General features: G+C 44.3%; 1 protein-coding gene across 1 annotated transcript in view; it reads left to right on the forward strand.

The window, feature by feature from the left end:
- Positions 1 to 24,859, forward strand: part of SGPP2 (sphingosine-1-phosphate phosphatase 2) — a 110,994-nt gene that overhangs the window by 49,803 nt on the left and 36,332 nt on the right. The window lies entirely within an intron of this gene.

The raw sequence follows: 24,859 nt of genomic DNA on the forward strand, positions 1-24,859 counted from the left end.
TCTGTTTGAGGATTCTCTGTCTCTCTCCCTCTGCCCCTCCACCACCCTCTAAAATAAATAAATCTTTTACAAAAATTGAATTTCAGTGCTTTCCTACTGGGTATTCAGTTTGGGCACAGACCTCACCACTCCCTGTTGTCTTACCCTTTGTGACCACACTGGCCCCTTTCAGGCATTTGAATTTGGGATTCCTAATTTCAGGCACCTAATCTTTCTGACTAATAGTTTCTCTGGCCATAAATAGCTTACTCCAGTGACCGGCCCTTAGAAAACCTGGTTCCTGATGCCTGAACTCCAGTAAAGTTAAAATTTGTCTCGAGTTTTTCCTTGCCTTTTTTTCTACTTGTAAACATTCCTCTCATTTGTAAACACAGCACGTTTGCACATGAGAAAATTTGCAGATTTTTTCCTAACATCAAAAAATCTGTTCCCCACCATTCTTACTTAAGTATGACTATTTTAAGAAATTATTACCTTATCCAAACTATTCTGACAGTTTTTCTGATGGCTGCTTCTGAATGTTTTCAGGCAGAGTTCATCTCTCTCCTAAGAATCCATGGCTTCTGCTGACGTCCCTGATTAGAAGCCAGGCCCGCATGTGGGGGATAGGATGGGGGGGCTCCTTCCACTTCCATCCTCAGCTCTGAGGTCTGGTCAGAAGGATCTGGTCCTGTAATACCATGAAAGGAACATCAGGCTGATGTTTATAGGTAGTGTTGTTTGGTTCCCAGAAAGAGAGACCCACTCAAAGTTGCTCGGGAAAAGGGGGACTTAGCGTAAGATTCCAGGGAATCTGAGAGCCAGAATGTCACAGGGCCAGACTCCTGTGGACAGTGTGGTCCTCTGATCAATGAAGCTGGGACCCCATGTACTTGCTGCTTCACCTCCTGTTGCCTGCTGGTCACCTCCCAATGGTCCTTTCCTTTAGATTTTCAAGACCAACGGACCCAGCTCAGTAAGTCTCATGATTCCAGCCATCTCGTGCCAGTCCAAACTTGGTCCGAACAGCTCTTTTGGGGTGGGGATAGACAGTTAATTGAGGCACAGAGCCACGGGCCAGGTCAGAATATCAAGACTTGAACCATAATCCTTGCGGTGAAACCTGTGCAAGGCAGGTGAGGATTCCCGCCAGCAGCGCCCCTAGCTCTCAAATGGAAGGACTCAGCTAGACGATGCTCGGAGGCCTGCAACACAACACGGTCCTGAGTCCTCTTTGTATGTCTGCTGTGTGACCCTTAGAAGAGCTTCAGCTATGGTGTGGAGTAAGAAGCAAAAGAGCCAGTGCTGGGCCAGATCACATTTAAAAAAACAAAAACCAAACCCATGTCCTCTCTTTTGCGGACCGAATGCTAATGTGGCTTTACTAATTTTGTCTCTGCGGTGAATCCCGTCAGTGTTAGTGCAGTTGACATCCATATCCAATCCATTGCCGAATAATTGTTGGGCTGCCCGCTGTTTGTGTTCAACAGGATCGAAGGAACACTTTAAAGGAAAATGCTTAATTGCTTGGCGAATATAAAAGGAATCTGAACAGATTTCTTTTTGCCAGGCCCTTCTGTTCCTAGTCTTTTCAGTCATATTCGCACCGGAGTGCTGAAGTTTGAAATGATGCATTTCACGTGGCTCACATGCTGATTACTGAACACTAGCTGGCTGATATCTGTGGTTCAAAGACCTGAAATTTACACCTACACTGTGTCCATGATCTAGACAGTGTCTAATGGCTGTGGAGTCTAGAGTAATATTTTATAAAGCTTACCCATCAGTTGGTTAAGAGGCAAACTTTGTGATAACCTGTCGCAGTGGGCAGAATGGAGCCCTGTCTCTGGACGTGGGCAGGCTGCCATCTGGCTGTCCCACAGGGGAGTAAGGAAGAAGAGGGAACGGCCGCCCAGTCCCTGTAATTCATTCCCCTCGTCCAGAGTCAATTTTAGTGCCCAGAGATGACTTTAAATGTGATTAACTCCTAATCCTCTGTTTAAACCACTACCACCGTTCACTTCAAAAGATTGCCCTGCTCGTTAAATTGGTTCTTGCCTGAGATTAATGAGTCTTGAAAAGTATTCAACACTGGCCAGATTGTAACCCACGCTAACTTGCATTGAATGAAGCAGAATTAGGCGGCAGAGATGCTGCCCAGTTTCTCTGAAGTAGCATCTCTTAATTTAGTTTTAGTTAAATATTAAGTAAATGGCTCTAGGGGGTTTCTTTTGCAAACTCTATTGGATTGGTTTTGAAACACAGTAAGGAACTAGTTTGGTTTTAGTCTGGGTTTAAAAAAAAGAAAAGCTTAAAACTGGTGAACAGATAGTTTGGGTCTCTCTTTGGATCGTGGGTCATTCTCATTACTGGAGAAATGACCCCCCCCCATATTATACCTGGAAAATGTGCCCACATTCTTCCCTACTCCTCCTGCCACCCCGCCCTCCAATACTGTCCCTGCTCCCTGCCCCTTAAGACTGCAGTACTGGATTCAGTTTGGTTCTGTTTTGATTGAGCAGAATTGTAATCCTTCCAGATAGTGGCCCCCCTTTTCAAGAATCCCCTTCTAAATGTGCCACTTAATTTATCTTGTGGGTATGTGATGGCTTTAGAGCTTAGTTAGGTATGAAGTTGTTTGTTAGAAACCCCAGGGGCCTGGAGGTAGGATGCCTTTATGGAGCTGCTGCTTTTTTTTTTTTTCTTTTAAATTAACATATAATGTATGATTTGTAGGGGCACAGGTCTGTGATTCATCAGTCTTACACAATTCATGGCACTCACCATAGCACGTACCCTCCCCAGTGTCCACCACCCAGCCACCCCATCCCTCCCCCGCAACCCCCCAGCAACCCTCAGTTTCCTGAGATTAAGAGTCTCTTACGGTTTGTCTCCCTTTCTAGTTTCATCCTGTTTCATTTTTCCCTCCCTTCCTATGATCCTCTGTCTTGTTTCTCAAATTCCTCATATCAGTGAGATCATATAATTATCTTTCTCTGATTGACTTATTTCGCTTAGCATAACACCTAGTTCCATCCACATTGCAAATGGCAAGCTTTATGGAGCTCCTAAAATAATGCGAAACACTAAATATTTCATAGAGTTTTGTGTGCGGTTAGTCCTTATCGGCTCCCTTTGGTTTCCTGGCAGCATTTCAAGTCTTATATAAAAAACAAACAAACAAACTAAAAAAAAAAAACAAATAGTATTCGCCAAGTCCTGTCCAGAGCAGAAACTGAGAAACAGACAGGCAGGGAGGAGCAAAAGGCATTTGGGACTCTCCGAATTCACTGGAGTGGCCCCGGGAAGGGGGTCGGGGGCTGCTGCGCCCCTCTGCCTGTGGGACAGTCCCTGCAGGGCTTTACAAAGTACCCTCCTGGATGGGACTTTTGTCCCAGATTCCCTCCCTGTCACCTAATCCACAGGCCATGGGTGGTGGGGGGCAGTCTTTCAGATAAAATTTTCAAATTAAATCTTAACAAAACTCATTTTTTTTCCTACCAATCAATTCCATTTACAAAGCTGTATTCTTGAAATGGGGCTGCTTAAGGTCTGCTTATAGACCCTCCTCTCCACGCCAGACCTTTTATATCTATGAACCCCACTTTGCAGATGAGAAAACCAAAACCCAAAGGGTTAAGTGACTTAACCCAAGGGACAGGACCAGTGAGTAACACAGGGAGGGCTCATCCCTGGTTCTAGCTCCAGACTCCAGGTCCTTCTCCACTTGCTTGAACTGTGGCTGCACTTGGCTCATTCACCACCCACCCACCAAATGCAATTCTTCGGGAAACACGCTGGGCCTGCGAGGTTGGAACGTCTCCTTTACAAGTGCCCTGTGGGGTACGACAGCACTGTCACAGATTTCCCAGACATTCACCCCTCACTTCTCTGTGCAGGGGTCCCTGTGAGTAACCCGCTGGTCAGACCATGTGCCCCAGATATGCTCCACTTTTCCAGAAGGCCTGGAGCCCAGGAGGGTGGAGAAGGGCTTTGGTAGCTTTGTTTCAGGGCTGGAAGCCTGAGGTCTGTTGCCTGCCGACCCCGTGGGCTTGTCATACCTGGGCCCACTCTCCACGTCCTTGCCCTATCGTGCAGAGCAGTCAAGTGGAAAAGGAGGAGCGAATATAATAGTGGCCCTTTATCCCACGAGGAGGTGGTGATTTGACCCTCAGGGGGCTATCCTCGCCTGAGGAGACAACCTCCTGGGGAAGGCCAGCCTTTTTCTTGTCACCACCATGCCCTGCGTGCCTTGTGTTTCCCAAGCTTGTGGTCTTCGGGCACCTTCATCAATGGTGCATTCCGCGCCTATGGGCCCCTCAGTGCGAGGATGAGAGTCTTACTTTCCTCAGCAGCTCTCCCAGAGCTTTTGAGGGTCGGGAAATTTCACCTTTGCTGGGAAGGGGAAGGAGAGGCCTTCAGTAGTTAAGTGCTCTACCTGTTTATAGCTGGAAGGTCATGCTTTAGTTAGGCCTCCGGAATTTTCTGGAAGCCTGAGACCTACTAGACAAACCCAGTCTTACTAACCTGCTAGCTGTCCTCTCTCCTCCTCCCTGTCCTTTCACCGGCGCAGCACCAGAGCTTCCCAGAGGAGGCAGTTGTAGCCTCTTCTCCCCAGGGCAGACAGCGCGGGAGGCCCTCCCCAGTGGGCGGACCAGCTGCCACCAGCCCCAGTCTGGTGGCCTCTGCGGGCACACACAGCAGCCAGGAGGCACTAGGCCTGCTTGGTGGGAGTCGGACCTCGGTCATCTGAAGGTTAATCTGGGAGACAGGCTTGCTGGCCCGATGGACTCCAGAGGCCCCAGCTCTGTCTCCGGTCCATCTGCTGGCATCGGAGCCCCACTCCAGCACTGTCCTCGGGGGTCTGTCCTCTGGGTGCAGCCCATTTGCTCTTATCTTGTCCCCTGTGAGGTGGAGAGAATATATACTTTTCAAGGAGCCACACAGTATGAGTGCTTATGAATACATGACAGCCGAAAATTCAGAAGTGTAAGCGACGTGCTCCTCCCAGGAGCACAGCCTCTATGCCAGCTTTCAAGACCATGATGGCTCAGCGTGGTGACAGCCATCATTTGTCAAGTACCAACTCTGCTAGATGCGGACAATGGACTTACAGACATTACTGAGCACACTAGAGGCACTGTTGTTATTCTCCTTCTAAAGGCAAAGAAGCAGTGAGGGCAGAGACTGGGTTTGAACCCATGACTCTCTGATCCCAGAATCCTGGCCATGAGCCACTGCCATCTGCACTAGCCTTTTCCCTTAAATACGTTCAGTGTACCTCCACTTTTTTATGTATTTAACATGCTCAATTTTATTTTTTTCATTTTATAAGTAGCAAACTCCGTTAATACAAAAAGGTAGAAAATAAGAAAAAGTTTCCTAAATTCTACCTCCTTTATTGATTGGAGGGCAGTTCACCCCTTCCATCTCTTTGCCGCCCCAGCCACACAATATCTGACCACAGCATAGGGTTTGCGTACTGCTTTGAGACAAATGATGTGCTAGAACATTAAAAAGGGCTCAGCATTCACGCATGAATACAGAAGAAAAAGAGGGAACCGGGGTCGGGATGACTCAGGAATCTTTCAGCTTAAAAGGAATAATTGAATGAGAGGATGGTTTGTTTGCCCTAAGAGGTAGGAGACTTGGATTCTAATCCAAGTGAAAATTGCTCCCTATTTTACACAGCGTGGGTTTCCGCAAGCCGAGAGGGGCCCCTAGCTTGCAGGCTGTTCGAGGTATGCAGCCTATGGTAGTCCAAAGTTTACTAGTAGCTCCTCAAATGACCTTTCTGGGCCTGTCTGACCATCTGTGAAATGTGGACTTGAACAAAATAACCACAGGGCCCCTCTTACTTTGAGAGTTTTGCAATTATAAAAAAAAAAATGCAGATGGTCTTTCCAGAAAACAGTCTTTAATCCTATGTTCTGACTTTGACAATGCATCTGGCCCCATAATATTTCCCTGGAGAGACGCCCCCTACACCTTGACTGGGTTAGCTCCTACTGGTTTTTCTGGGGTCGCCCATGAAGAGCTATAGTGGTTCCCTATGAAAAGGGTCCTTAGGGAGATAGGTGGAGCCACTCCAAGACTGAGTCCCTACGAACCATTTGGCCTTCGGGCGGAGGAGGGACAGAGGGACTCACTGAGGGTTCAAGACTCCTCCTGGTTTGGGCACAATGGCAATGGCAGACATCAAGCACGCAAATCTAGCTCTGAGCTTCCGTGTGCGCGTGCGCACTGTGGCACGTATGAATTCATTGTATTGCATATGCGCAGATTTAACTAGAAAAAGATGTTGGTTTTTGTTCTTTCAAAATTAAATTTCTTCTGGCATTCACAGGCACTGAAATCAGAGGGGAAAAAATGTTTTGTTCAACTTGAAAATGTTTTTCAAACACAGAGCAGATTGACTCTAGAGGTTGGGAAATGACGTTCTGAAGGTTTTTCCAGAAACTCTCAACTTGGAAATTAACAAGCTGTGAGCAGCCGTAAGCAGGCTTCCTTTTAAACTAACACGGCTATACCAATAAAGGCTCAGTGAAAGAAATAAAAGCTGATTTCTTTTATGAGGCCTTAATAGAAGGTGCAGGCAAAGGAGAAAATGAATCTGCATGTAATACTAACGCTACAATGCACCCTGGTGGGATAGGGGCTGCCCATGGGAAGTCAGCCCATCCCTGCCTGACCACACCCCAAAAGGGCTTCATAAAGAAGGGGCCGTGAAACAGATCAAGGCTGAGCAATTTCCAGTGTTTGACTACATAATTGGGAAAAACATTTAGCTAGAAAGAGGGGACACGGGGGAGGGGGGTGGTAGGGGATGGAGAGGGGTGGATTGAAAGTCTCCATTTTTCTCTAGCCAACAAAAATCACAAGGTGACTGTTTCATTGGAATTCATTTAAACCCCCCCCCCCAAAAAAAAAACAGAAACTTGTTCACTTGGGTAAGTAAGCATTCCCAACTCGCTAAATGTTCATTTGAGGCTTTTGCTTATTGGGGCCTGGATTCAGAAATTCAGAAACCTAAATTTGTACTGTAGAAAGCTTTTCAAATGTGTAAGACTGAAGTTTTACTGCTTTAAAAAAAAATTCACTTAATCTACAAAGAATGTTTGACTATTCCTCCTCCCCCCCCCGGGGGGGCAATTAAAAGGGTATGATTAACATTGAATGGATTAAATAATTGAAACTGTCAAGAACCTGGGTTTCAGAAAACCAGGTGCTCATCTATATTTAAAAACCTCTCCCTTACCTACAAGAGTATTGAAGGTATGATAATCAGTTACCTAGCTCTCTTATGAATGTTGATCTTGGGTAATTTTATACATTCATGAGGAATATAGTTTAAAGAAAACCTATGAAAGAATATAAAATAAAACTACCTAGAGCTTTCTTAGGGGATCATCTTTAAGATTAAAACCTTAAACACCATTCATGAGATGGATCCCAGTTCAGAAAATAGTCTTGAAAAATGGAAGAGCAGCTTCTGTGATTGCGATTACCCTACAAAAGCCAAGGTGAATGGACAGGCACCCAAACCAAAACCCCAGGATAAATACTCTGTTGTGGTCCCCTGGCCATTTTCCACCCTTTGCAACCTGAAACGCTGGGAGTAGGTGCATTTACACACCAGACATTGAGATAAGTGGGAAGACAAGCATGAAGGCGTCTCCTAAAACATCTGCCTCTTGGGTTCTTGGAGAGACATCAGGCTTGAGTGTCTACCGGTAGTTTTTTGTTTGGGGATGTTGTGACCATAAACTTAACGCATTAGTCATTGCTACCAATGCTTTGGTCCTCAGCTACATCCAGGTGGACCCCTGGGTGAGTAAAAGCAGATTAAAATGTGCTTGTCTCTTAAGATGATGAGATGGTGCCGGAGTGTAATTTGATCTCATGCCTGCTGTGTGAAAGCACACAAGCAAATGCTGTAGAAATGGGAATTGTTGCATTTCTTTATCTACAATATGATGTTGGAAGCATGTTGATAGGTTCCACACATGGAATAGAAGTTCCATGAGTCAGTCATTGTTTCTAAAAATAATGTTTTAAAAAAAAGAAGCCTACAAGTCCACAGATGGCATAACACTTCCAAATATGTTCCTTTCCCCCCACCCCAAACATATTTTTATCTCAATCTAACTTCATTTTGATAAGATACTTAATTCCCACATTTACATATGATGAAATAAATGAAGGATGTGATCTTGATAATCCTGCCCAATCCAGCCACCTTCCCATGTCCTCATACTGTGTCCAGCCTAAAATAAAGGGTGTTTTGGAGGAAATGAAGAGTTTTTGGAATGGGCCCAGTAGGTTAGCCTGTGGATGGTAGAGAGAATGTTCATGGATGGGCGAAAGCATCTCTTAGGAAAGTTCAAAGAAAAACAATCATATAATGAGTCACTATCACATATATGGGATAAAAAGAGCAGGGTTTCAAGACCTCCAAACCTTCGGTCAAGACTGGGTCTTTTGGTTTCTTCTAAAGGAAACCTTGCACCTTTACACCCAGTGACCCAAGTCCTGGTTTCACTTTGCAAGTCAGCTTCTCTGAAAGTTCCTGGCAGTTTTCTTCGCTTGTTCTTAATCTAAGGTGATGAGAGCCTTGAATGGGTTTACAACCTCAGAGCTGATCTCAAAGTACTTTCACCAAAATCCTTTTTAAACCTACACTTTCTCGGGGTGCCTGGGTGGCTCAGTGGGTTAAAGCCTCTGCCTTCTGGCTCAGATCATGATCCCAAGGTCCTGGGATCAAGCCCCACGTCGGGCTCTCTGCTCCGCAGGTAACCTGCTTTCTCCCCCTTCTCTCTCTGCCTGCCTCTCTGCCTACTTGTGATTTCTGTCTGTCAAATAAATAAATAAAATCTTTAAAAAAAAAAAAAAACCTACACTTTCTCCTACAAAGCAAAACCCATTTAGGTCAAGTTCTCAGTATCTTCTTCCCTTTCTTTTCTTTTTAAGCCAAGAGCATATCTCTTGAATTTTACCTGAAACCCTGAAGACAATCCTCCCCTCTTTTGTATTCCAGGAAATGACTCACTACAAGGACCCACCCTTCCCCAGGTGACTTCAACAACACTCACAGATTTCCCCCTTATCGACCTGTGACAAGGCCAGACTCAACCCTTCAACTCCCATTTTTTGCCTTGTCAATGATTTGAACCTTGTCTCCCCTGACCAGTCTGGACAATAAGTGACTTGACCAAACTTGGAACTTCTCTCCCTGCCCACACCCCTGAACTTTGACCCACCTTTGCCCCACACAGCACATAGCCCCTCCTGAAGGGCCCTCCTGAGAATAAATTGAGCTCAGGGTCCATATGCTCTGATCTACTGTCCTGTCCACCTCTCCATACCCGGGAACATCTTCATTCCTCCCTAGTAAAGGAAAGCCCTTCTCTGACTAATCTTTGAATGCTCATAGATCTCCCAGTCAAAGAGGTTGCCTGATTGCCATAGTCCCCTCCATTTCTTGCAAGAATCCTTTCCAATAAATCTCTCCTTACCTGAATCCAGATTTGGGGCTTTTTTGTTTGTTTGATGGAGGCAATGAAGAAGCTTGGAGAATTCCACCCTAGAATAAATACCTGTGTGGGGCGGCACTACCGTTTTCTTCCAAATATTATTTTGTGGCAAATTTTAGTTTGTGTTTGTTGCCTTTATGCCACATGCAGTGTTTTGTGTTGCAGAAAAACTTTCAGGAAGGCATTTGAATTTCTCCTCTAACTAAGGCGACATGTAAATAACAAAATGAGGAAACGGGGCCCTCTTGTTCAGGCTGGTATTTAGCCTCACTTGGACTAGTGGTGGAAACCAGATAGAGATCTAAAGATTGCTGCTTGAACAGGAAATAGGTTCCTAACTTTATTTTTATAGTGTCCAATCACAAGCATCAGCTAGGATTGATTAGATTATAAGAGAGGCAGTTGACCCTTGAACAGCATGGGTTTAAGCTTTGCCGGTCCAGTACACTCCGATTTTTTCAGTAACTGCAGCCTACCACTATAAAGGTGAATGCATTTTTCTTACAATTTTCCTAATAACATTTTCTCTAGCTCACTTATTGTAAGGATACCATACATAACACGTAGAACATACCAAAAAATGTGTTATCTAGCTGTTTTTATTATCTGTAAGGCTTGTAGTCAACAACAAGGTATTAGTAATGACATTCGAGGGGTGCCTGGCTGGCTCAGTCAGTAGAAAACAGGACTCTAGAGATCCTCGGGGTTGTGACTTTGAGCCCTACGTGTGGTATCAAGTTTACTTAAAATAAAAAGAAAATGCGTTTTTAAGTTACACGCTGATTTTCCACATTTCCCCATGTGCCTCTAACCCCTGTGCTGTTTCAGGGACCAACTGTATATTCAAATGTAACTACAAAAGCATCTTCCACAACCAAACATTGCATTATTTCTGTATGTTTTCCCCCTTTATTTTAGGGCTGGCTTTCGCAGCATTCATGAGAACCTGCTCTCTAATACCCCCTTCTCCGTGGGGTGCAGACGGTATATTAACTTGTTTTATTACTGTTTCTAAGTGAATAAATAGTTCACAGAGATCATGGATTTTTAAAGATGCTGTATCACTTTCAAATAATATGTGGAAAAACTAATTCTATTAGGTCATGTGCACTGTTGATTCAGCTTTATCAAATGTGTGTTCTACTCAACATGCTGGTTAATTCAGGGACCTTGATCTCACGAGATGTAGGATCAGATCTGGAGTAATCAATCCTACAATTTTTTGTTCACCTCAGTAGGTGAGCCTACAAGTTACACAGTATCAAAGAAGGTGTTGCATAGCATTGTACGTAAGATTCTCAGTTCTGTCCTAGAGCACTGGCTACAAGCTACAGTCCTAAATTACTTAGCGATATGCTCGACTTGTTGACTTTTATTTTTTCATGAGCTTCTTGGTAGATCCAAAGAGTAGGACTTTTAAATCAAAACATCCGACGCCTGGGTGGCTCAGTTGGTTAAGCAGCTGCCTTCGGCCCAGGTCATGATCCCAGCGTCCTGGGATCGAGTCCCACATCGGGCTCCTTGCTCGGTGGGGAGCCTGCTTCTGCCTCTGCCTGCCATTCTGTCTGCCTGTGCTCGCTCGCTCTCCCTCTCTCTCTGACAAATAAATAAAAAATCTTAAAAAAAAAAAAAACAAAAACATCCGAATGATCTCCCTTCACACAGGGAGCTGTGAAACAGAAAAGCTATAAAATAAACACGAGCCGCCTTAAAACTGTTCATGTCCACTGGGTCCTCACGTCTCAGATTGATCCGCTTCCTGAAGCAGTGAGCAGAGCCATTCTCCAGGGAACCATGAGCAATGCACTTATTCATTTAGTAGAGATTTTTGTTCTATACTGTGTCCTTGTAATTTTATATTTCCCACATTTCTGGAAATATGCCTTCAGTGCAAGCCTGCATCATCTTTATTTAGTGCTATTGCATTAACTTTCTAATGAATCTCCTTCCAGCTATTTAAATGTCCCCCTCCCCCCCACACCCACAGCATGTAGTGTGACCTCTCATGCAAATCTGACCACACACCACTCTTTAAAACACATTAATATCCAAACACCTTAAAACTACCTGTAAGGCCTTTTACAAGATTCCTGCCTAAATCTCTATCTTTAGTCCTTCCTATCCGTTCTCTGGAATTGCAGAAATCCTGGTGATGACCCACATTCCCATCTCAGGGTATGCATTTTAGGCATGCCCTGCTCTGCTTTATGCTTCCTTCCCAGAACTGCCACTGTCTCTCATGATGTCCCAGCCCCTGTTTGCTGCAAGACTCAGCACCGGCTTCGTCTTTAGAAAAGTCACCTGGATCTTGTATGTGCATTCCCTCCTAGATGGCTCCTTATTGTCCCTCAAAGCTACCACATAGTAGCTACTCAAATAATTGGGTAAAATAAATAAAGGCTGTTTCTACAAAGATGACTTAAGAGTTGTCCCCTCTTGGGGTCAGACCTGCAAAGAAGTAACGAACAGTTCAGTGTACTTAAGGTACTCTCAAAATTTACAAAATCCTGGGGTAGTGTCCTGCAGAACGTTCCAAGTGGAATTCCTCCACACCATCTGGAATGGTTCTCCAGTGTCCCTACTGGAAAGTCAGGACCCACATTTGGTTGAGGTTCCATCAAGGTGTTTTCAGTATGAGATTAACAATTCTATTTGTTTCTGAACTCATAAATAGTCAAATCAGAAACCAGACTTTGTTTGCTTTTTAAAAAGAGGGTCAGACTTTCTTACCCTGTCGTTGTTGGGCAACAACTTGAATCTTAGTCACTCATTTATTCCTTTAACCAACATCTGATGACACTAGCCTAAGTGCTGGGGAATGAGCAGCAAACAACACAGATGCCCTCCTGGAATTACCATGGAGGCAAAATAGAAATAAGGAAATTGATACAGTCGAGATGGTCTGATTATCATTTGGGCCACAACTAGGGGGAGAGCAGAGACCTACTTGAAAGATCAAGAAAGAGCCCTTTGGGGGCACCTGGGTGGCTCAGTGGGTTAAAGCCTCTGCCTTCAGCTTAGGTCATGATCCCAGGGTTCTGGGATGGAGCCCCACATCGGGCTCTCTGCTCAGCGGGGAGCCTGCTTCCCTTCCTCTCTCTCTGGCTGCCTTTCTGCCTACCTGTGATCTCTGTCAAATAAATAAAATCTAAAAACAAAAAACAAAAAAAACGCTTTGTGCTGTTTCATTTAACCCAAGGCTTGAAGGATGAGGGGGAGCCAGCCAGGTGGGAGGCTGGGGCAGAGATTTCCAGGTTGAGACAGGTGGAAAGGGCAAGGATTCCCCCGCTGACCCAGGCACTATTCCAGACTCCATGTCTCGAGTAAGGTAGGGCATCTGCTCAGGGTGAGGGTGGGACCAAGAAAGTAAAAATACATAGTCTAAATGGAGGCAGGGTAAAATTCTATGAAGAAACATAAAAAGGTGTGGGGAGAGGTAGCCATGTTAGGGAAGGGGGTCAGGGAAGGTCCTTCCCAGATGGTAGCATCGGGGCACAGGGCTGACTTGACACGTAGTTACTTAGAGCTCACATGCAAATTGTGGCAAATCTGGAATGTTTCACAGTTAGCAGCAGTCTTTCTTTCTTTTTTTTTTTTTTAAGATTTTATTTATTTGACAGACAGAGATCACAAGTAGGCAGAAAGGCAGGCAGAGAGAGAGAGAGAGGAGGAAGCAGGCTCCCCGCTGAGCAGAGAGCCCGATGTGGGGCTCTATCCCAGGACCCTGGGATCATGACCCAAGCCGAAGGCAGAGGCTTTAACCCACTGAGCCACCCAGGTGCCCCAGCAGTGGTCTTTCTATATCCACAATGTCTGTATTCATTTGGAATTCATTTGGAAACCGGGGTTCTCAAGAATTCTGAACGACCTGGCAAGCAAGACCCGAAGAAGAAGCTAGAAGATGAGAAGATTTTTTAAAAAGCTCCAAGCCACCTTCCAGGGGGTCTTTTCTGTCTTCAAAGCAAAACTTGGGCTGTGATTCAAATCTCTAAAATGTTTTGTGGAACTTTGCACAAAGGCTTGTATTGCCCACCACCGTGTGGACTGTGGCCTTCCTGTGGCTGGTGCAAGTGAGGGACAAGGGTTCAGCCAGAAGAACATGGATGTGCCTGCTGGCCCAGAAAGCAGACACCAGCTCTCAAGCCTCTCCCATTACAAAGGGTCACCGGGAGGTTATAGCGCTGGTTGCATTTGGGGGTTGCTGACTGTGTGATCCCCAGCCCCCCCTAATAGAGTTAATCACTCACTGGCCAACTGGAAAATCAGTGGAGCCTGTGTCCCTCATGCCTGTCCTCCTCCAGACTCCCTCCTTTGCCTCCTGCAGAGAGCAGGCGTCAGGCAGGGGACCCTCTGGGAGTCTGTCCCTTCCTGCTCATAGATCTGTGCTTCTGGGGAGTCGTCTAGCTCCAGGGGAGGAGGACCAATTCTTCTCTGCCTGGAGAAGCCTTGTAATGAAGCCTTCCTCCGGAGAGGCAGAGGAAGCAGGGAAGACAGGACATGAGGGGGAAAAACAAAACAACAACAGCAAAAACAAAAACAAAACAGTTTTTTGGAAGAAAGACATTTTTGCAGCCGAAATGAAAAGGAAACTTGATTTTCAGAGATGACAGGCTCAAGACTATTTCCACATCTACCACCCCTTGTCAGATGCAGTGGCATTTCAATTTTTAGGGGGTGGGAGTTGTGTTTTGGGGGTTGGTGTTGTTATGTTTACACCAAGCAAGCCCTTCTATAGAGCTCACTAGAACCAGAGGTCTCTTGGCAGAGATCCTGAAGGATCAGGGTACCAGCAGCTGACATGAAAACTTACAGTGTTACCTTCCCACATCAGGCTGGCTCAGAGTCGGTCTGAACCATTTGGCTGGCAGAAAGATGTCACCTGGAGAGGAATTAACCCAGTGTGTCTGGCTGACTGGTTTCGTGCCTGAGGTATGAAAACCTCCACCTGGATGTTGGGTGGGGGCTCAAGTACTCTCCTCTCTCTAGAGGAGACTGTCCAAGGTTCAGGTGTTTCCCAGGAGTAAGGTTAAGTCTTAGACCAGGACCAGATACTTTCATAAGTGGGATGGGAAGCTGCTGTTCCCAGGGCTAGTGATAGTGGGGGAGGGGAGCAGCAGAGTCCTGACTGTGTGGGTCCTAACGTTCATAGTTATTTGAAATAATGATAGTTGTTCAAACATGAGTATGAGGGGCGCCTGGGTGGCTTAGTGGGTTAAGCCTCTGCCTTCGGCTCAGGTCATGAGCTCAGGGTCCTGGGATCAAGCCTTGCATTGGGCTCTCTGCTCAGCAGGGAGCCTGCTTCTTCCTCTCTGCCTGCCTCTCTGCCTACTTGTGATCTCTCTCTCTGTGTCAAATAAATACATGAATAAGAGTATGAAATTGGCTTTGCCCGGTGCTGATAGCTCAGCCAGTGATGTCAGCCTGAGAGTGGAAATAAACGTTGTGTAAAAGAATAAAATAGAAGAGACCATTTGACTGTTCTCCCTGATTCATTGAGTAGATACATAGCCAGGCTGCCTTCACCCCAAACTGACATCATCCACGTTGTCCTAAGTGAATTTTCCTCCTTACATCCTATGATTATGGCTTCCATAATTTTGTTAGCTTGCATATTGAATTTTTATTCTTATGCATTTCCTTAGCTCTCCATTTCCTTTCCAGCCTTTTAACTGGTAATTTCGTTTGCTCAGGGACTGCAGCACAAGAAGGCACCTTATCAAGAAAGCGTGCCTTCTGCGCGAAGGTGTGGCTGTTCGAGTATGAGGAATTCCTCGTTGGCGGTACCGGCCTTTAGAGACAGAGAACACCCAGACCTGAAGGTCTGGGGACTGTCACCCACTGTTCTCACCCCAGTTAGCTCGATGTTAAATTCCTTGCTGAGGAAGATTTGGACATATGTGGAGGGAACAAATCTGGGCAAGCAGACGGCCCCTAACCCTTGAACTTCCTCTAAGAAGGGCCATTAGCACACTGTTTTCCTGATTAAAGAGGGTTGTAATCCCTTCGGGTTACAGTAGGAGTTCCCTGAGCCCAAGCCATTAACTGTGTATCTTTCTGTGCAGCGGGGTTCAGTGGTCCTGGGAAAGGCAAGCCACCGAGACGCGGCTGACTGCACTCAGAACTTGAACAGATGAGGCTGCAGGCTTGACTCCTTGAAGTCTTTAATCCTTCCAGAAAGAGAGCTTTCTTTTTTATTTTATTTTAATTTTTTTATTTTTTAAAATTTCTCTTGTGTGACCACCATTCAGAGCTTTTCTGAGTTGTATAGGAATTCAGGCTGTCAAACCCACCGAGGCAACCTCTCAAATCTCAAGAACCTCTCTTTTACAGGAAGCCAACTTGAAATGACCCAACTCTGACTAAATGTGTGAGGAGAGCCTGGAAAACGGTCTAATATCAGACCGTTAGCCTAAAATTAGGCTCAGGGTCTGTCAAAATCAGCATGATGGCCACCCCAACTTCCCCACACCCAGAGACTCCCTCCTCCACAGATGCTGCCGTAGAACATAGATTTTTTTTCTCTTGTCTCCAATTTAAGACTAGACTCCCTCTGAGGCTAAAGAGATCTCAAGATCTAGTGAGCCTGAATCCCATTTAAACAGTACCTACGCTTTTTCCAATTGATTTCTTTTTTCCTCAGAAAATTCTGACACACATTATAGAAAGGCAAATGCTTTAGTCTACACAGCTGTTTTTGTTTTATTAAATGTTTGGGGTTGGGTGGAGTTGAAAGGGGACATGTAAGAACATTTGTTTTTATGACCAGCAATTTTTAAGACAGATGCTTTATGGTGAAGCAGAAGTTACTGGGTGTCCCTAGCCTGGCCTGAGCTTGAAGAAGGTTCTGGGCAGACATTCCTTGTGTCACTCTCATAAATTTTCCCATTTGCTAGGCCCACTGCTAGAACACGACTGATAGAATTGTGGGAACATTTGTAAAAGATGAACAAAACAGAGAAACTGGCCGAGGTGAGGTAGATTTGCTCAATTAAGTTTTAAAAAATCACCAGGAATTAGAGTAGTACGTGAAAATGTCTTGGGAAAACTCTGAGATAAAAAATTAATAATTTGGGGCAACTGAGTGGCTCAGTTGTTAGCCATCTGCCTTCAGCTCAGGTCATGGTCCCAAGGTCTTGGGATCGAGCCCCGCATCGGGCTTCCTGCTGGGCGGGAGGCCTGCTTCTCCCTCTCCCACTTGCCCTGCTTGTGTTCCCTCTCTCACTGTCTCTGCCAAATACATAAATAATATCTTTTTTAAAAAATTTCAAAAATTCATAATTTAAATTTACCTACTGGTCTCTCCTTCTCATTATATCTCTGGAGAAAAATAAGAGAAGGACTTCCCGGAGTCCTTTGAAGATAGAAAACAGTGCTTTCCTGACTTTTTGCTAGAGCATATCTTATATTTGCTTTATCATATGAGCCATATATAGGCTGCTGTTAGCAATGTTGATTTGTAACCTCTAAATGGCTCCCAAGCTGATGGATATACAAGCAAGTAGGGATTTAGGGAAAGACAGCAGCAGCTTATTATTAATGCACTGTGCTGAAAAGCTCTGGCTTGCTGTTGATAAACACAAGAGCTCTGGAGGGAGATGATAGCTCATTCTGGAAGCTAATATTAGAAATGGTAACAGTACTGAGGCCAAGCCAGTGAGCTTCCCATTCAGCTTGGCAATGACATTGCACACAGCCTTGGCAGGACTAGGGATTCAGGAGTAATGATCATGGACATTACATGACAGCATGCCAGAAGGGCCATTATGATCCTCACCCATGATCATCACAGAACCATCACGATCCATGAGCACTGATAGCATGGACCATGACCTTGGGCTCCTCTACATTGCCAAGGTCGTCATGGATAACCTTGGCCAGGAGGGTCGAGCACTAGGTCTGTAGATGGTATTGCTGACAGTCTTCAAGCAGTTGTCCTTGTCACAGTTATCTCCCTTTCTGAGCATTGTGACATCAACACAGGGGTTCAGGATGACAATCCTTTGTCTTCACCTTTCAAGTGAGCACCTGCCTTGCATAAGATGGTAAAGATAGCAGTGGCCTCTATGAGGTATTTAGCACATCAGCCCATTTGATGTTGGTGGGATCTTGCTTCTGGAAAATGGGGATGGAATTCCTGCTGTCAGGTTCCCATTCTCAGCCTTCATGTTTCCTTGCACCTGCTAAGGGTAGAATCACTTACTAATATGTAGTCCATGTTATCAAGGTCAAGGAAGGGAATCACTAATGGCCACAATGGCCACTTTGGAAGCGGGCTGGTGACAAGGCACCCGATACAGGCAAATCCCCTTAATCCAACTTTTACCATCATGACAAGGATGTGGCCAGCACCACGTAAAAAGGTGAAGCTTCTGGAGCACCTGGATGGCTCAGTAGGTTGAGAGGCTGACTCTTGATTAGGCTCAGGTCAAGATCTCAGGGTCCTGGGATTGAGCCCTGTGTCGGGGTCCATGCTTGGGGGCAGGGAGTGGGGGAGAGTCTGCTTGAGGTTTTCTCTCCCTCTCCGCCCCACTTCTGCTCATGCTCGCTCACTCTCTCTCCCTCTCTCTCTCTAAAATAAATAAATCTAAAAAAAAAAAAAAAGGTGAAGCTTCTATTGAGTGGGGAAGAACTGAGAGTTGTGTGAATTTTAAACATGAAAAAGGAAGTAATGCATTTTAGGCCAAGTCCACGTAGCAAGGTGGAGTACAAAGGGTTATGATTTGTTCAAATCTATTTGGTTCCTGCATTCCAGATGGCAAGTGACATGAGGTTTGATAGCAAGAAATTTATCCACATGTTTACCTCCGTCTCTTCAGCTTCAGATTTCAGAAAACAAGAATTTGGCTAGTGATGGATACATGCATATTTACTGCTTGTTTGCTTGCTTGTATGCTGTGTGCGTTCAGGACCTAGGCTTGTTGCAGGGGCCAGGGAGGCTGGGTGGCTCAGTCGATTCAGTGTCCGACTCTTGATTTTGGCTCAGGTCATGATCTCAGGATCATGGGATCGAGCCCTGCATCCATCTGGCTCCACCCTCAGTGGGGAGTCTGCTTGTCCCTCTCCTTCTGGTCCTCCCCCTGCTTGCACACATGCCTGCTCTTTCTCTCTCTTTCTCTCTCTCTCTCGTTCTCAAATAAATAAAAGCTTTTAAAAAAAAGCATAGCCTAATCTAGAGGTAATCATATGAAAATGAGTGGCGATCGGCAACCTCATAATTATGTAACTGTGATTCCCAGAGTGCCTAGTACGTCAGAAGGGGAGGTTTGTTTTTGTTTTTTTTTTTAAATATGCATATCTGAGTTCTACTTATGTTGTAAAATATAACCAACAATCAGGTTGATTTCACAAATGTTTTATTAGAAATGAGTAAGCCACTCTGAAGACCAGTATTATTTAATAACATGAGACGTCCATGGATGCAGCAAAATCTAGAAGGTGGTGTGTAACTGACTGTCGTTTAGAAAATGCTAATGAGAGTTTGACCTGGGGGGGAACCCCAAACCCAGCGGGGGAGGAGGGCCACAGAAAGGGTCACAACAGAGGTCCAGACAAATTCCAGTTAAAACAATCCCAACTCAATCATGAAAACACTAAGAAGCTAGTCGTTCAGGCTGTCCTTGCCCCACAGAGGCCAAGGATGATGCTTGGCTGATTGGTAAAGCTGATCGCCAAAGAATTCTTTTAGACTCTTGGTTTTGATTGCTTGGGGTGATTTTCCTGAATTTGTTGGGTTTCCACCCTGTGGGAAAGTCCCGCTGTAGGTTTTACTGTTTTTGATGCAGACAAGAGCAGGAAGAGTCTGGGCTTAGTCGTCAATCAGCCACAACTGAAGGTGGAGTTTCCTTCCAGCTTAAATTCTTTTTTTTTTTTTTTTTTAAGACTTTATTTATTTATTTGACAGAGATCACAAGTAGGCAGAGAGGCAGGCAGAGAGGGGGCAGGAGAAGCAGGCTCCCTACAGGGCAGAGAGCCCAATGTGGGGCTCGATCCCAGGACTCTGGGATCATGACCTGAGCTGAAGGCAGAGGCTGAACCCACTGAGCGACCCAGGCATCCCTCCAGCTTAAATTCTAAGAATTTTTTTCTTCTTCTTTTGCTATAGCCTAGGCTGCCTGGCTGGGTTACACGCACAGCATTTTAGTGCATGCTTGAAGATGCAAGTAGTTTGTGGTTTTAATCAGATGAGAAAGTTGAACATGGTGAGGGACTAACATCTATTGCATTTTTGCTTTCAGGGGTCTATAAAAATAAAGGTTTTGATCTTTCAACATTATTTTGCAGTTTGTTTTTCTATAGTCAGCAGGGCCGACAATGAAAATACTTAAAAATGTGAGGGAAGAGTCTCATAAAAAGGAATTTTCTTTGCCATGGTTGCATTGTTATCTGAAGGGAATTTTTATTTTGTATTTTTATTTGTATGAAAAACTCAAATAGTGCACAAGGTAGCCACCCAGACCTCAGTTCTACCCCCCCCTGTGATTCTGCTGTACACAGTTTCCCACACACCTACATGCATTTATATGTAAACACATTTTTTAAAAAATACAAATGGGATCAATATGTACTCTTGCAGACTCTGGCTTTTTTTCACTTAACTGTCTATTTCATAATGCTTTTTGAACTGTGGCATAATTTATTTAACCAGTGGTTCTGTCATGGATATTTAGTTTCCAAGTTTTTGTGATTCGCTGGTTGAAGGAGGGTGGGTTTATGCATGATTTTAGCTTTTGTATGTGCTCTATAATTATTAGGACTGAAGACACCCATTCTGTCAGTGGGTGCCATTTTGGAGGTGATGTCTCTCCAGTAGTGCTTAAAGGATGCTGTGGTCCCAGCCTTCGGCTGGATGGTTCATTGGTGGAATGGTACAGCTATGAATTTGGTAATTTTCTTGTCAGCGGTGACATCTTAATCTCTTAGTCCCAGGGTAGTCAAGTGACCTCTATTGTGTGCTACATGTGTGTAACGGGTTAGGATCATGGAATTTGGGCTCCTAAAGAAAGATATCTGTTTGAATATATTAATCGTCAGATGCTTAGTGGTGGAATGTGGTAAGAAGACCATAGGATTTGGAATCAGAAAACAAAATTCAAGTCCAGCTCCACTACACAGATTATGTTATCTTTAGTGAGGCATTCACCGTCTCAGTTTCCCCATCTGTAAAGTAGGAATGATAAGAATATTAAAATAAATAAGGTCTCCGAAAACGCACTCTAAAAAAAATCACTATACAAATATTAGGTTATTACTGAACCCAGCTCCTTCTTAATAATGAAAAGGAGGCTCAGTTGGTTGTAAGTAATTTTCCTAAAGGTGTTCATATGTCTATGACTTAGTTACTAATCTTTGTGCCTTTAATAGGTCTTCAAAAAAGTTCAGAAGCAGATCTGAGCCTGAAAAAAAATGGAGCATTAGGAAGAACCAGCAAATGTTGTAACTTAATTATTTTATTTTTCTCACCTGTCATTTGTGCTTTAGTTATTATATCTCCATTTCCAAGGGACCTTGAATATGTAAAGACCAGTTTTCTGTCAGTCTTCAGTGATTTATGGTGTTTGCTCTGTAATTTCTTTGTTTTGGTGCTTCAGGCATAGAATGAAATCTTATTAGTTTGAAATTACAGTTGCTTCTCTCAGTGACTCACCATCCCACCCCACCCCCACTACACACACACACATGGCACACACTGGAAATGAGCTTATAAAATAAAGCCATGCCACAAGTACAAGAAGACATTCACTAGCTGAAAACAACTCATGCTGGCTGGTAGGCAGTGGCTTCTAGAATGTTCTGAAATAACCATAACAAAGAGCTGTTTAAAGCTGCCACAGAGACCCCCACCCGATCCCCATCCCCACATCTTCCAGGGAGAAGGGAGGACAGTACCCAGGGTCAACAGGAACACAGCCCAGTGCAGCCAGTCTCTTGCAAAAAGCGTTGATCTGGAAAGCTTCTGCAGCTAAATGCTTTAAAGTGAGTCCCCTACTCCTATTTTGGAGTAGGTGGGTTTTCAGCAGCCTTCTGTGTGGCCTTGGTAGTCACCCCCTGGCTGCCCTGCAGTACCCGGTATGGGCAGAGCTGGGCGGGGCTCCTGAAGCAGAGAATATTAGTAATCCCCCTAGGGCTTCTCTGGAATAGGTACTGGAAGGCGTTGTCAGTAACACTTTGCAGCAAAGGACTTCAAGGACACAAAGAAGAGGTATTTCAAGGACCCATTTTGCTGTCTAGTTTCTCTTTTCAGAATATGTTGAAATTCCCATATCATGATATCCACTCTTTAAAGGACTGTTAATTCAGTGGTTTCTAGTGTATTCATGAAGTTGTGCAGCCCTTACCCCGATCTACTTTCAAAACAGTTTCATCTTCCCTAAAAGAAGCCTCCTATCCCCGTTCCCCTCCCCTCTAGCCCCAGACAGCCACTGATATAATTTGTCTCTACGGACTTGCCTATCCTGAACGTTTCACATACATGGAATAATACAGTATTTGTCCTTTTCTCATCTGGCTGCTTTCACTTAGCATAATCTTTTCAAGGTTCGTCCACATTATAGACTGTTTCTGTACTTCATTGCTTTTTATGAACACATAATATCCCATTGTAAGGATATACCCCATTTTGTTTCTCCATTCATCAGTGGATGGATGTTTAGGTTGTTTGTTTAAATTTCGTGGCTATTGTGAAGGATGATGATAAGACCATTCATGGGCAAGTCTCTATGAGGACATAGGTTTTTAATTCTCTTGGGTACGTAACTAGAAGTGGAATGATTGGGTGTCTGGTCTTTCTTCATCCAAATCATCAGATCAGTAATGAGAAGCAGAGGAATGAGCTTAATTTGGTTGGATTAAGAAACAAGATGGGTATGTATGGCCAGAGAAACTGTGGTCTTCGGATTTCATGTTAGTGTTCTCTAGTCTCCAGCAGTTAAACAATGATATAACTCAATTCCTGACTTCTTAAAAATAAATCCGTGGATAGGTGAGCTATAAATCCCAGTGACTCATGATGTCTCTGCCCCATGAGACCTAAGGAACACAGTTTTTGTTATTGTAATTTTATGTTACTGTGAGCCATGGGTATAGGAGGAAGGAGGAAAGATGTTAAAGTTTATCAAAGTGTGCTTCTGGATGGAGGATGGTTGGGGGAACGTAAGAATTTAGCTTTTATTATAACAACAGTGGAGCCTTTACACCATGGGGATGGGGATGCTTCGAGAGGGGGAGGACAAATGGGGGAGCTGATAATCTCATTGTATAAAAAAGAATGATTAACTGCCTTACTAGTAATAATGTTCTTGCAAGGATCCTCTATTTTCAAAACGATCTGAGTTTTATTTAACTAGTGTGAAGAGTAAAGTCTTGTTAATGTGAGATGTGTTAGACACAGTGGAGTTGTCAGTGGAATTGTAATAACACAAAAGGACAACCACGCAAAGAGAGCATGCACTGTTTTCTCTGAGTGCCCCAGATGAGCCCAGATATTAAGATTAGACCCCAAAGCTGCAAGTCCTTCCATGCAGGTGAGACGTATTTTGTGTTGACAGAACTGGTTTCCTAGAAAAAGCCTTTTGTCTGCTTGGGATCAACAGTAGCCTATCCAGAAAACTAGATTTTATCCCCTCACCTATACATTTCCTTTCTCTTGTAATCAGGGCAGAAGTATTAAAACAGAAAAAAAAAAAAAAAAAAGACTAATTCCTTGTCACCAAATGCCACAGGGCCCCAGCACCGTACAGGAGACCCAGACAGCTTGCTAAGGCGTTAATGATCTATAATTACTTCCTGCCTTGCTGTGTCTCATGGATTTTTCCTTCACATATAGGCCTTTGGAGCCTCAGCCCAAAGGAACATGATGGATGATGAAACTTAATTTGGTCCCTTTAGGTAGGAGGACCCTTCAACAATAGAGTGAAGCCTTCCATTTAGGGCCAGCCATGTCAAGTTAATCATTATACTCTTGAACTGCAAACTAAATGGAGAAATAGTTCTCTTCTGCCATAGTACTCTTTTTTTTTTTTTTTTAAAGATTTATTTATTGTAGAGAGCATGCGGTTGAGACTGGGGGCGCCAAGGGGCAGGAAGAGAAAGAGAGGGAGAAAGAATCCTCCAGCAGAGTCCCCTTTGGCCGGGGAGCCCCTCAGGGCTCCATCCCAAGTAACTGAGATCATGACCTGAGCCAAAAATCAAGAGCCGGCTGCCCAAATGACTGAGCCATGCAGCCACCCCTGCCGTAGTGCTCTTTTTAATAGATTTGATTTTTTTAGAGCACTTTTAGGCTCATAGCAAAATTGAATGAAACATATAGAGAGTTGCCATATAGTCCTTGCCCTCAGCCAAGCACAGCCTTCCCCATTATGATCATCCCCCCCCTCAGACCAGTACATTTGTTAGAATTGAGGAGCTTACACTGACATGTGATATTCCCACAAAGTCCATAGTCTACAATTCGCTGTTGATGTTGAACATTCCGTGGGTTTGGACAAATGTCTAATGACTTGCATGCACCATTACAGTACCATACAGAGTAGTCCTATTGCCCTAAAAATCCCCTGGGCTCTCCCTAGTCCTCTTTCCTCCCCTCCAGTATCTGCCAACCCCTGATCTTTCTACTCCTCCACAGTTTTGCCTTTTCCAGAATATCATATAGATGGAATCCTATAGTATGTCGCCTTTTCAGATTTTTTTTTCACTTAGTAGTATGGACTTAAGGTTTTTCCATGTCTTCTCATGGCTTGAAAACTCGCTTCTTTTAGCTCTAGTATTCCTTTGTCTGGGTATACCACAGTTTATTTATCCTTTCACCTACTGAAGGACATCTTGGTCGCATCTAACTTTCGGCACTTATACGTAAAGCTGCTATGAACACTCATGTGCAGAGTTTTGTGTGGACATAAGTTTTCAGTTCATCTGGATTAAATACTAAGGAGCATGATTGCTGAATCTCACAGTAAGAGGTTGTTTCGTTTTGTCAGAAGCCTCCAAACTGTTCTCCAAAGTGGCTCTGCCATTTCGCATTCCGCTGACAAAGAATGAGCATTCCTGTTGCTCCCCCTCACCAGCCTTTAGCGTTGTCGGTGTTTTAGATTTGGGCTGTACTGGTAGATGTGTGATGATATTTCATTGATTTATTTTGTAATTCCCTAATGATGTGATGCGTATATCTGCGGTAATGTTTTTATATATTGGACTTTTTGATTCTGCCAGACCCAGCGGAGTTTTTTTTTTTTCTTTATCTTTTTCTTTTTCTTTCTTTTTTTTTTTTTTTAAGCAGGACAATGTTGTTTTATTGAAGTAAATGAAATGCAAGGAAGCTAAGCATACTTCCTGCTCATGTTTTGATTCATAGA

Source organism: Neovison vison, chromosome 3 (assembly GCF_020171115.1).
Source record: "Neovison vison isolate M4711 chromosome 3, ASM_NN_V1, whole genome shotgun sequence".
Lineage (NCBI taxonomy): Eukaryota > Metazoa > Chordata > Mammalia > Carnivora > Mustelidae > Neogale > Neogale vison.